At 14.3% G+C, this 14,853-nt stretch overlaps 1 protein-coding gene across 1 annotated transcript in view; it reads left to right on the forward strand.

The window, feature by feature from the left end:
- The window catches only part of lipeb (lipase, hormone-sensitive b), a 170,495-nt gene that overhangs the window by 133,987 nt on the left and 21,655 nt on the right, over positions 1-14,853 (forward strand). The gene's annotated exons all lie outside the window — the stretch shown is intronic.

Below are 14,853 nucleotides of genomic sequence, written 5' to 3' on the forward strand. Positions count from 1 at the left end.
TGATAAAAGAATTATAAAGAATTATAAAGAATGATAAAAGATTTATAAAGATTTATAAAGAATGATATAAGAATTATAAAAGACTGATAAAAGAATTATAAAAGAATTATACAGAATGATAAAAGTATTAGAAAGATTGATTAAAGATTGATAAAAGAATTATAAGGAATTATAAAGAATGATAAAAGAATTATAAAAGGATTATAAAGAATGATAAAAGAATTATAAAAGAATTATAAAGAATGATAAAAGTATTAGAAAGATTGATTAAAGAATGATAAAAGAATTATAAAAGAATGATAAAAGTATTAGAAAGATTGATTAAAGAATGATAAAAGAATTATAAAAGAATTATAAAGAATGATAAAAGAATTATAAAGGATTATAAAGAATGATAAAAGAATTATAAAGATTTATAAAGAATGATATAAGAATTATAAAAGACTGATAAAAGAATTATAAAAGAATTATACAGAATGATAAAAGTATTAGAAAGATTGATTAAAGATTGATAAAAGAATTATAAGGAATTATAAAGAATGATAAAAGAATTATAAAAGGATTATAAAGAATGATAAAAGAATTATAAAAGAATTATAAAGAATGATAAAAGTATTAGAAAGATTGATTAAAGAATGATAAAAGAATTATAAGGAATTATAAAGAATGATAAAAGAATTATAAAAGGATTATAAAGAATGATAAAAGAATTATAAAAGAATTATAAAGAATGATAAAAGTATTAGAAAGATTGATTAAAGAATGATAAAAGAATTATAAAAGAATTATAAAGAATGATAAAAGAATTATAAAGGATTATAAAGAATGAAAAAAGAATTATAAAAGAATTATAAAGAATTATAAAAGAATTATAAAAAATGATAAAAGAATTATAAAGAATTATAAAGAATGATAAAAGAATTATAAAAGAATTGTAAAGAATGATAAAAGAATTACAAAGAATGATAAAATAATTATGAAAGAATTATAAAGTATGATAAAAGAATTATAAAGAATGATAAAAAATTATAAAGAATTATAAAGAATAATAAAAGAATGATAAAAGAATTATAAAGAATGATAAAAGAATTATAAAGAATTATAAAGAATGATAAAAGAATGATAAAAGAATTATAAAGAATGATAAAAGAATTGTAAAGAATGATAAAAGAATTATAAAAGAATTATAAAGAATGATAAAAGAATTATAAAAGAACTATAAAGAATTATAAAAGAATTATAAAGAATGATAAAAGAATTATAAAAGGATTATAAAGAATGATAAAAAATGATAAAAAGAATTATAAAAAATGATAAAAGATTTATAAAGATTTATAAAGAATGATATAAGAATTATAAAAGACTGATAAAAGAATTATAAAAGAATTATACAGAATGATAAAAGTATTAGAAAGATTGATTAAAGATTGATAAAAGAATTATAAGGAATTATAAAGAATGATAAAAGAATTATAAAAGGATTATAAAGAATGATAAAAGAATTATAAAAGAATTATAAAGAATGATAAAAGTATTAGAAAGATTGATTAAAGAATGATAAAAGAATTATAAGGAATTATAAAGAATGATAAAAGAATTATAAAAGGATTATAAAGAATGATAAAAGAATTATAAAAGAATTATAAAGAATGATAAAAGTATTAGAAAGATTGATTAAAGAATGATAAAAGAATTATAAAAGAATTATAAAGAATGATAAAAGAATTATAAAGGATTATAAAGAATGAAAAAAGAATTATAAAAGAATTATAAAGAATAATAAAAGAATTATAAAGAATGATAAAAGAATTTAAAAAGAATTATAAAGAATGATAAAAGTATTAGAAAGAATGATTAAAGAATGATAAAAGAATTATAAATAATTATAAAAGAATTAGAAAGAATGATAAAAGAATTATAAAAGAAGTATAAAGAATGATAAAAGAATTATAAAAGAATTATAAAGAATAATTAGAGAATTGTAAAGAATGATAAAAGAATTACAAAGAATGATAAAAGAATTATGAAAGAATTATAAAGTATGATAAAAGAATTATAAAGAATGATAAAAGAATTATAAAGAATTATAAAGAATGATAAAAGAATGATAAAAGAATTATAAAGAATGATAAAAAATGATAAAAGAATTATAAAGAATGATAAAAGAATTATAAAAGATTTATAAAGAATGATAAAAGAATTATAAAAGAATGATTAAAGAATGATAAAAGAATTATAAAGAATGATAAAGGAATTGTAAAGAATGATAAAAGAATTATAAAAGAATTATTAAGAATGATAAAAGAATTATAAAGAATGATAAAAGAATTATAAAGAATGATAAAAAATGATAAAAGAATTATAAAGAATGATAAAAGAATTATAAAAGATTTATAAAGAATGATAAAAGAATTATGAAAGAATGATTAAAGAATGATAAAAGAATTATAAAGAATGATAAAAGAATTATAAAAGAATTATAAAGAATGATCAAAAATGATAAAAGTATTATAAAGAATGATAAAAGAATTATAAAAGAATGATAAACGAATGATAAAAGAATTATAAAAGAATTATAAAGAATGATAAACGAATTATAAAGAATGATAAAGAATGATAAAAGAATGATAAAAGAATTATAAAAGGATTATAAAGAATGATAAAAAATGATAAAAGAATTATAAAAAATGATAAAAGAATTATAAAAGATTTATAAAGAATGATAAAAGAATTATAAAGAATGATAAAAGAATTTTAAAGAATGATAAAAGAATTATAAAGAATGATAAAAGAATTGTAAAGAATGATAAAAGAACGATAAAAGAATTATAAAGAATGATAAAAGAATTATAAAGAATGATAAAAGAATTATAAAGAATTATAAAGAATGATAAAAGATTTATAAAGATTTATAAAGAATGATATAAGAATTATAAAAGACTGATAAAAGAATTATAAAAGAATTATACAGAATGATAAAAGTATTAGAAAGATTGATTAAAGATTGATAAAAGAATTATAAGGAATTATAAAGAATGATAAAAGAATTATAAAAGGATTATAAAGAATGATAAAAGAATTATAAAAGAATTATAAAGAATGATAAAAGTATTAGAAAGATTGATTAAAGAATGATAAAAGAATTATAAAAGAATGATAAAAGTATTAGAAAGATTGATTAAAGAATGATAAAAGAATTATAAAAGAATTATAAAGAATGATAAAAGAATTATAAAGGATTATAAAGAATGATAAAAGAATTATAAAAGAATTATAAAGAATAATAAAAGAATTATAAAGAATGATAAAAGAATTAAAAAAGAATTATAAAGAATGATAAAAGTATTAGAAAGAATGATTAAAGAATGATAAAAGAATTATAAATAATTATAAAAGAATTAGAAAGAATGATAAAAGAATTATAAAAGAAGTATAAAGAATGATAAAAGAATTATAAAAGAATTATAAAGAATAATAAGAGAATTATAAAGAATGATAAAAGAATTACAAAGAATGATAAAAGAATTATGAAAGAATTATAAAGTATGATAAAAGAATTATAAAGAATGATAAAAGAATTATAAAGAATTATAAAGAATGATAAAAGAATGATAAAAGAATTATAAAGAATGATAAAAAATGATAAAAGAATTATAAAGAATGATAAAAGAATTATAAAAGATTTATAAAGAATGATAAAAGAATTATAAAAGAATGATTAAAGAATGATAAAAGAATTATAAAGAATGATAAAGGAATTGTAAAGAATGATAAAAGAATTATAAAAGAATTATTAAGAATGATAAAAGAATTATAAAGAATGATAAAAGAATTATAAAGAATGACAAAAAATGATAAAAGAATTATAAAGAATGATAAAAAATGATAAAAGAATTATAAAGAATGATAAAAGAATGATAAAAGAATTATAAAGAATGATAAAAGAATTATAAAAGAATTATAAAGAATGATCAAAAATGATAAAAGTATTATAAAGAATGATAAAAGAATTATAAAAGAATGATAAACGAATGATAAAAGAATTATAAAAGAATTATAAAATAATTGTAAAGAATTATAAAAGAATTATAAAGAATGATAAAAGAATTATAAAGAATTATAAAGAATGATAAAAGAATGATAAAAGAATTATAAAATAATTGTAAAGAATGATAAAAGAATTATAAAACAATTATAAAGAATGATAAAAGAATTATAAAGAATGATAAAAGAATTATAAAGAATGATCCAAAATGATAAAAGTATTATAAAGAATGATAAAAGAATTATAAAAGAATTATAAAGAATGATAAAAGATTTATAAAGATTTATAAAGAATTATAAAAGACTGATAAAAGAATTATAAAGAATTATAAAGAATGATAAAAGAAATATATAAGAATGATAAATGAATTATAAAGAATGATAAAAGAATTATAAAAAATGATAAAATAATTATAAAGAATGATAAAAGAATTATAAAGAATGATAAAAGAATTATAAAACAATTATAAAGAATGATAAAAGAATTATAAAGAATGATAAAAGAATTATAAAGAATGATCAAAAATGATAAAAGAATTATAAAGAATGATAAAAGAATTATAAAAGAATTATAAAGAATGATAAAAGATTTATAAAAGAATAATAAAAGAATTATAAAGAATGATAAAAGACTGATAAAAGAATTATAAAATAATTATAAAGAATTATAAAGAATGATAAAAGAATTACTGAATGATAAATGAATTATAAAGAATGATAAAAGAATTATACAGAATGATAAAAGTATTAGAAAGATTGATTAAAGAATGATAAAAGAATTATAAAGAATTATAAAAGAATTATAAAGAATGATAAAAGAATTATAAAAGGATTATAAAGAATGATAAAAGAATTATAAAGAATGATAAAAGAATTATAAAAGGATTGTAAAGAATGATAAAAGAATTATTAAAGAATAATAAAAGAATTATAAAGAATGATAAAAGCATTATAAATGAATTATAAACAATGATAAAAGAATTATAAAAGAATTATAAAGAATGATAAAAGAATTATAAAGGATTATAAAGAATTGTAAAGAATGATAAAAGCATTATAAAAGAATTATAAAGAATAATAAAAGAATTATAAAAGAATTATAAAGAATGATAAAAGAATTATAAAGGATTATAAAGTATGATAAAAGAATTATAAAAGATTTATAAAGAATTATAAAGAATTGTAAAGAATGATAAAAGCATTATAAAAGAATTATAAAGAATAATAAAAGAATTATAAAAGAATTATAAAGAATAATAAAAGAATTATAAAGAATGATAAAAGTACTAGAAAGATTGATTAAAGAATTATAAAAGAATTATAAAGAATTATAAAAGAATTATAAAAGGATTATAAAGAATGATAAAAGAATGATAAAAAGAATTATGAAAGAATTATAAAGTATGATAAAAGAATTATAAAGAATGATAAAAAATTATAAAGAATTATAAAGAATGATAAAAGTATTAGAAAGATTTATAAAGAATGATAAAAGAATTATAAAAGAATGATTAAAGAATTATAAAGAATGATAAAAGAATTATAAAAGAAGTATAACGAATTATAAAAGAATTATAAAAGAATTATAAAGAATAATAAGAGAATTATAAAGAATGATAAAAGAATTACAAAGAATGATAAAAGAATTATGAAAGAATTATAAAGTATGATAAAAGAATTATAAAGAATGATAAAAAATTACAAAGAATTATAAAGAATAATAAAAGAATGATAAAAGAATTATAAAGAATGATAAAAGAATTATAAAGAATTATAAAGAATGATAAAAGAATGATAAAAGAATAATAAAGAATGATAAAAGAATTGTAAAGAATGATAAAAGAATTATAAAAGAATTATAAAAGAATGATTAAAGAATGATAAAAGAATTATAAAGAATGATAAAAGAATTGTAAAGAATGATAAAAGAATGATAAAAGAATTATAAAGAATGATAAAAGAATTATAAAGAATTATAAAGAATGATAAAAGATTTATAAAGAATTATAAAAGAATTATAAAGAATGATCAAAAATGATAAAAGTATTATAAAGAATGATAAAAGAATTATAAAAGAATGATAAACGAATGATAAAAGAATTATAAAAGAATTATAAAATAATTGTAAAGAATTATAAAAGAATTATAAAGAATGATAAAAGAATTATAAAGAATTATAAAGAATGATAAAAGAATGATAAAAGAATTATAAAATAATTGTAAAGAATGATAAAAGAATTATAAAACAATTATAAAGAATGATAAAAGAATTATAAAGAATGATAAAAGAATTATAAAGAATGATCAAAAATGATAAAAGTATTATAAAGAATGATAAAAGAATTATAAAAGAATTATAAAGAATGATAAAAGATTTATAAAGATTTATAAAGAATTATAAAAGACTGATAAAAGAATTATAAAGAATTATAAAGAATGATAAAAGAAATATATAAGAATGATAAATGAATTATAAAGAATGATAAAAGAATTATAAAAAATGATAAAATAATTATAAAGAATGATAAAAGAATTATAAAGAATGATAAAAGAATTATAAAACAATTATAAAGAATGATAAAAGAATTATAAAGAATGATAAAAGAATTATAAAGAATGATCAAAAATGATAAAAGAATTATAAAGAATGATAAAAGAATTATAAAAGAATTATAAAGAATGATAAAAGATTTATAAAAGAATAATAAAAGAATTATAAAGAATGATAAAAGACTGATAAAAGAATTATAAAATAATTATAAAGAATTATAAAGAATGATAAAAGAAATATATAAGAATGATAAATGAATTATAAAGAATGATAAAAGAATTATACAGAATGATAAAAGTATTAGAAAGATTGATTAAAGAATGATAAAAGAATTATAAAGAATTATAAAAGAATTATAAAGAATGAGAAAAGAATTATAAAAGGATTATAAAGAATGATAAAAGAATTACAAAAGAATTATAAAGAATGATAAAAGTATTAGAAAGATTGATTAAAGAATGATAAAAGGATTATAAAGAATGATAAAAGAATTATAAAGAATGATAAAAGAATTATAAAGAATGATAAAAGAATTATAAAAGGATTGTAAAGAATGATAAAAGAATTATTAAAGAATAATAAAAGAATTATAAAGAATGATAAAAGCATTATAAATGAATTATAAACAATGATAAAAGAATTATAAAAGAATTATAAAGAATGATAAAAGAATTATAAAGGATTATAAAGAATTGTAAAGAATGATAAAAGCATTATAAAAGAATTATAAAGAATAATAAAAGAATTATAAAAGAATTATAAAGAATGATAAAAGAATTATAAAGGATTATAAAGTATGATAAAAGAATTATAAAAGATTTATAAAGAATTATAAAGAATTGTAAAGAATGATAAAAGCATTATAAAAGAATTATAAAGAATAATAAAAGAATTATAAAAGAATTATAAAGAATAATAAAAGAATTATAAAGAATGATAAAAGTACTAGAAAGATTGATTAAAGAATTATAAAAGAATTATAAAGAATTATAAAAGAATTATAAAAGGATTATAAAGAATGATAAAAGAATGATAAAAAGAATTATGAAAGAATTATAAAGTATGATAAAAGAATTATAAAGAATGATAAAAAATTATAAAGAATTATAAAGAATGATAAAAGTATTAGAAAGATTTATAAAGAATGATAAAAGAATTATAAAAGAATGATTAAAGAATTATAAAGAATGATAAAAGAATTATAAAAGAAGTATAACGAATTATAAAAGAATTATAAAAGAATTATAAAGAATAATAAGAGAATTATAAAGAATGATAAAAGAATTACAAAGAATGATAAAAGAATTATGAAAGAATTATAAAGTATGATAAAAGAATTATAAAGAATGATAAAAAATTACAAAGAATTATAAAGAATAATAAAAGAATGATAAAAGAATTATAAAGAATGATAAAAGAATTATAAAGAATTATAAAGAATGATAAAAGAATGATAAAAGAATAATAAAGAATGATAAAAGAATTGTAAAGAATGATAAAAGAATTATAAAAGAATTATAAAGAATGATAAAAGAATTATAAAAGAAATATAAAGAATTATAAAAGAATTATAAAGAATGATAAAAGAATTATAAAAGGATTATAAAGAATGATAAAAGAATTATAAAGAATGATAAAAGAATTATAAAGAATGATAAAAGAATGATAAAAGAATGATTAAAGAATGATAAAAGAATTATAAAGAATGATAAAAGAATTGTAAAGAATGATAAAAGAATGATAAAAGAATTATAAAGAATGATAAAAGAATTATAAAGAATTATAAAGAATGATAAAAGATTTATAAAGAATTATAAAAGAATTATAAAGAATGATCAAAAATGATAAAAGTATTATAAAGAATGATAAAAGAATTATAAAAGAATGATAAACGAATGATAAAAGAATTATAAAAGAATTATAAAATAATTGTAAAGAATTATAAAAGAATTATAAAGAATGATAAAAGAATTATAAAGAATTATAAAGAATGATAAAAGAATGATAAAAGAATTATAAAATAATTTTAAAGAATGATAAAAGAATTATAAAACAATTATAAAGAATGATAAAAGAATTATAAAGAATGATAAAAGAATTATAAAGAATTATAAAGAATAATAAAAGAATGATAAAAGAATTATAAAGAATGATAAAAGAATTATAAAGAATTATAAAGAATGATAAAAGAATGATAAAAGAATAATAAAGAATGATAAAAGAATTGTAAAGAATGATAAAAGAATTATAAAAGAATTATAAAGAATGATAAAAGAATTATAAAAGAAATATAAAGAATTATAAAAGAATTATAAAGAATGATAAAAGAATTATAAAAGGATTATAAAGAATTATAAAAGGATTATAAAGAATGATAAAAGATTTATAAAGAATGATAAAAGAATTATAAAAGAATGATTAAAGAATGATAAAAGAATTATAAAGAATGATAAAAGAATTGTAAAGAATGATAAAAGAATGATAAAAGAATTATAAAGAATGATAAAAGAATTATAAAGAATTATAAAGAATGATAAAAGATTTATAAAGAATTATAAAAGAATTATAAAGAATGATCAAAAATGATAAAAGTATTATAAAGAATGATAAAAGAATTATAAAAGAATGATAAACGAATGATAAAAGAATTATAAAAGAATTATAAAATAATTGTAAAGAATTATAAAAGAATTATAAAGAATGATAAAAGAATTATAAAGAATTATAAAGAATGATAAAAGAATGATAAAAGAATTATAAAATAATTGTAAAGAATGATAAAAGAATTATAAAACAATTATAAAGAATGATAAAAGAATTATAAAGAATGATAAAAGAATTATAAAAGAATTATAAAGAATGATAAAAGATTTATAAAGATTTATAAAGAATTATAAAAGACTGATAAAAGAATTATAAAGAATTATAAAGAATGATAAAAGAAATATATAAGAATGATAAATGAATTATAAAGAATGATAAAAGAATTATAAAAAATGATAAAATAATTATAAAGAATGATAAAAGAATTATAAAGAATGATAAAAGAATTATAAAACAATTATAAAGAATGATAAAAGAATTATAAAGAATGATAAAAGAATTATAAAGAATGATCAAAAATGATAAAAGAATTATAAAGAATGATAAAAGAATTATAAAAGAATTATAAAGAATGATAAAAGATTTATAAAAGAATAATAAAAGAATTATAAAGAATGATAAAAGACTGATAAAAGAATTATAAAATAATTATAAAGAATTATAAAGAATGATAAAAGAATTATAAAAGAATTATAAAGAATGATAAAAGAATTATAAAGGATTATAAAGAATTGTAAAGAATGATAAAAGCATTATAAAAGAATTATAAAGAATAATAAAAGAATTATAAAAGAATTATAAAGAATGATAAAAGAATTATAAAGGATTATAAAGTATGATAAAAGAATTATAAAAGATTTATAAAGAATTATAAAGAATTGTAAAGAATGATAAAAGCATTATAAAAGAATTATAAAGAATAATAAAAGAATTATAAAAGAATTATAAAGAATAATAAAAGAATTATAAAGAATGATAAAAGTACTAGAAAGATTGATTAAAGAATTATAAAAGAATTATAAAGAATTATAAAAGAATTATAAAAGGATTATAAAGAATGATAAAAGAATGATAAAAAGAATTATGAAAGAATTATAAAGTATGATAAAAGAATTATAAAGAATGATAAAAAATTATAAAGAATTATAAAGAATGATAAAAGTATTAGAAAGATTTATAAAGAATGATAAAAGAATTATAAAAGAATGATTAAAGAATTATAAAGAATGATAAAAGAATTATAAAAGAAGTATAACGAATTATAAAAGAATTATAAAAGAATTATAAAGAATAATAAGAGAATTATAAAGAATGATAAAAGAATTACAAAGAATGATAAAAGAATTATGAAAGAATTATAAAGTATGATAAAAGAATTATAAAGAATGATAAAAAATTACAAAGAATTATAAAGAATAATAAAAGAATGATAAAAGAATTATAAAGAATGATAAAAGAATTATAAAGAATTATAAAGAATGATAAAAGAATGATAAAAGAATAATAAAGAATGATAAAAGAATTGTAAAGAATGATAAAAGAATTATAAAAGAATTATAAAGAATGATAAAAGAATTATAAAAGAAATATAAAGAATTATAAAAGAATTATAAAGAATGATAAAAGAATTATAAAAGGATTATAAAGAATGATAAAAGAATTATAAAGAATGATAAAAGAATTATAAAGAATGATAAAAGAATGATAAAAGAATGATTAAAGAATGATAAAAGAATTATAAAGAATGATAAAAGAATTGTAAAGAATGATAAAAGAATGATAAAAGAATTATAAAGAATGATAAAAGAATTATAAAGAATTATAAAGAATGATAAAAGATTTATAAAGAATTATAAAAGAATTATAAAGAATGATCAAAAATGATAAAAGTATTATAAAGAATGATAAAAGAATTATAAAAGAATGATAAACGAATGATAAAAGAATTATAAAAGAATTATAAAATAATTGTAAAGAATTATAAAAGAATTATAAAGAATGATAAAAGAATTATAAAGAATTATAAAGAATGATAAAAGAATGATAAAAGAATTATAAAATAATTTTAAAGAATGATAAAAGAATTATAAAACAATTATAAAGAATGATAAAAGAATTATAAAGAATGATAAAAGAATTATAAAGAATTATAAAGAATAATAAAAGAATGATAAAAGAATTATAAAGAATGATAAAAGAATTATAAAGAATTATAAAGAATGATAAAAGAATGATAAAAGAATAATAAAGAATGATAAAAGAATTGTAAAGAATGATAAAAGAATTATAAAAGAATTATAAAGAATGATAAAAGAATTATAAAAGAAATATAAAGAATTATAAAAGAATTATAAAGAATGATAAAAGAATTATAAAAGGATTATAAAGAATTATAAAAGGATTATAAAGAATGATAAAAGATTTATAAAGAATGATAAAAGAATTATAAAAGAATGATTAAAGAATGATAAAAGAATTATAAAGAATGATAAAAGAATTGTAAAGAATGATAAAAGAATGATAAAAGAATTATAAAGAATGATAAAAGAATTATAAAGAATTATAAAGAATGATAAAAGATTTATAAAGAATTATAAAAGAATTATAAAGAATGATCAAAAATGATAAAAGTATTATAAAGAATGATAAAAGAATTTAAAAAGAATGATAAACGAATGATAAAAGAATTATAAAAGAATTATAAAATAATTGTAAAGAATTATAAAAGAATTATAAAGAATGATAAAAGAATTATAAAGAATTATAAAGAATGATAAAAGAATGATAAAAGAATTATAAAATAATTGTAAAGAATGATAAAAGAATTATAAAACAATTATAAAGAATGATAAAAGAATTATAAAGAATGATAAAAGAATTATAAAAGAATTATAAAGAATGATAAAAGATTTATAAAGATTTATAAAGAATTATAAAAGACTGATAAAAGAATTATAAAGAATTATAAAGAATGATAAAAGAAATATATAAGAATGATAAATGAATTATAAAGAATGATAAAAGAATTATAAAAAATGATAAAATAATTATAAAGAATGATAAAAGAATTATAAAGAATGATAAAAGAATTATAAAACAATTATAAAGAATGATAAAAGAATTATAAAGAATGATAAAAGAATTATAAAGAATGATCAAAAATGATAAAAGAATTATAAAGAATGATAAAAGAATTATAAAAGAATTATAAAGAATGATAAAAGATTTATAAAAGAATAATAAAAGAATTATAAAGAATGATAAAAGACTGATAAAAGAATTATAAAATAATTATAAAGAATTATAAAGAATGATAAAAGAAATATATAAGAATGATAAATGAATTATAAAGAATGATAAAAGAATTATACAGAATGATAAAAGTATTAGAAAGATTGATTAAAGAATGATAAAATAATTATAAAGAATTATAAAAGAATTATAAAGAATGAGAAAAGAATTATAAAAGGATTATAAAGAATGATAAAAGAATTACAAAAGAATTATAAAGAATGATAAAAGTATTAGAAAGATTGATTAAAGAATGATAAAAGGATTATAAAGAATGATAAAAGAATTATAAAGAATGATAAAAGAATTATAAAGAATGATAAAAGAATTATAAAAGGATTGTAAAGAATGATAAAAGAATTATTAAAGAATAATAAAAGAATTATAAAGAATGATAAAAGCATTATAAATGAATTATAAACAATGATAAAAGAATTATAAAAGAATTATAAAGAATGATAAAAGAATTATAAAGGATTATAAAGAATTGTAAAGAATGATAAAAGCATTATAAAAGAATTATAAAGAATAATAAAAGAATTATAAAAGAATTATAAAGAATGATAAAAGAATTATAAAGGATTATAAAGTATGATAAAAGAATTATAAAAGATTTATAAAGAATTATAAAGAATTGTAAAGAATGATAAAAGCATTATAAAAGAATTATAAAGAATAATAAAAGAATTATAAAAGAATTATAAAGAATAATAAAAGAATTATAAAGAATGATAAAAGTACTAGAAAGATTGATTAAAGAATTATAAAAGAATTATAAAGAATTATAAAAGAATTATAAAAGGATTATAAAGAATGATAAAAGAATGATAAAAAGAATTATGAAAGAATTATAAAGTATGATAAAAGAATTATAAAGAATGATAAAAAATTATAAAGAATTATAAAGAATGATAAAAGTATTAGAAAGATTTATAAAGAATGATAAAAGAATTATAAAAGAATGATTAAAGAATTATAAAGAATGATAAAAGAATTATAAAAGAAGTATAACGAATTATAAAAGAATTATAAAAGAATTATAAAGAATAATAAGAGAATTATAAAGAATGATAAAAGAATTACAAAGAATGATAAAAGAATTATGAAAGAATTATAAAGTATGATAAAAGAATTATAAAGAATGATAAAAAATTACAAAGAATTATAAAGAATAATAAAAGAATGATAAAAGAATTATAAAGAATGATAAAAGAATTATAAAGAATTATAAAGAATGATAAAAGAATGATAAAAGAATAATAAAGAATGATAAAAGAATTGTAAAGAATGATAAAAGAATTATAAAAGAAATATAAAGAATTATAAAAGAATTATAAAGAATGATAAAAGAATTATAAAAGGATTATAAAGAATGATAAAAGAATTATAAAGAATGATAAAAGAATTATAAAGAATGATAAAAAATGATAAAAGAATTATAAAGAATGATAAAAAATGATAAAAGAATTATAAAAAATGATAAAAGAATTATAAAAGATTTATAAAGAATGATAAAAGAATTATAAAAGAATGATTAAAGAATGATAAAAGAATTATAAAGAATGATAAAAGAATTGTAAAGAATGATAAAAGAATGATAAAAGAATTATAAAGAATGATAAAAGAATTATAAAGAATTATAAAGAATGATAAAAGATTTATAAAGATTTATAAAGAATGATAAAAGAATTATAAAAGACTGATAAAAGAATTATAAAAGAATCATACAGAATGATAAAAGTAGTAGAGAGATTGATTAAAGATTGATAAAATAATTATAAGGAATTATAAAGAATGATAAAAGAATTATAAAAGGATTATAAAGAATGATAAAAGAATTATAAAAGAATGATAAAAGAATTATAAAGAATGATAAAAGAATTGTAAAGAATGATAAAAGAATTGTAAAGAATGATAAAAGAATTATCAAAGAATTTTAAAGAATGATAAAAGAATTATAAAAGAATTATAAAGAATGATAAAAGAATGATAAAAGAATTATAAAGAATGATAAAAAATGATAAAAGAATTATAAAGAATGATAAAAGAATTATAAAAGATTTATAAAGAATGATAAAAGAATGATAAAAGAATAATAAAGAATGATAAAAGAATTATAAAAGGATTATAAAGAATGATAAAAGAATTATAAAGAGTGATAAAAGAATTATAAAGAATGATAAAAGAATTATAAAAGGATTATAAAGAATGATAAAAGAATTATAAAAGAATTATAAAGAATGATAAAAGTATTAGAAAGATTGATTAAAGAATGATAAAAGAATTATAAAAGAATTATAAAGAATGATAAAAGAATTATAAAGGATTATAAAGAATGATAAAAGAATTATAAAAGAATTATA

The sequence above is a fragment of the Pristiophorus japonicus genome, chromosome X, assembly GCF_044704955.1.
Source record: "Pristiophorus japonicus isolate sPriJap1 chromosome X, sPriJap1.hap1, whole genome shotgun sequence".
In the NCBI taxonomy this organism is placed as follows: domain Eukaryota; kingdom Metazoa; phylum Chordata; class Chondrichthyes; family Pristiophoridae; genus Pristiophorus; species Pristiophorus japonicus.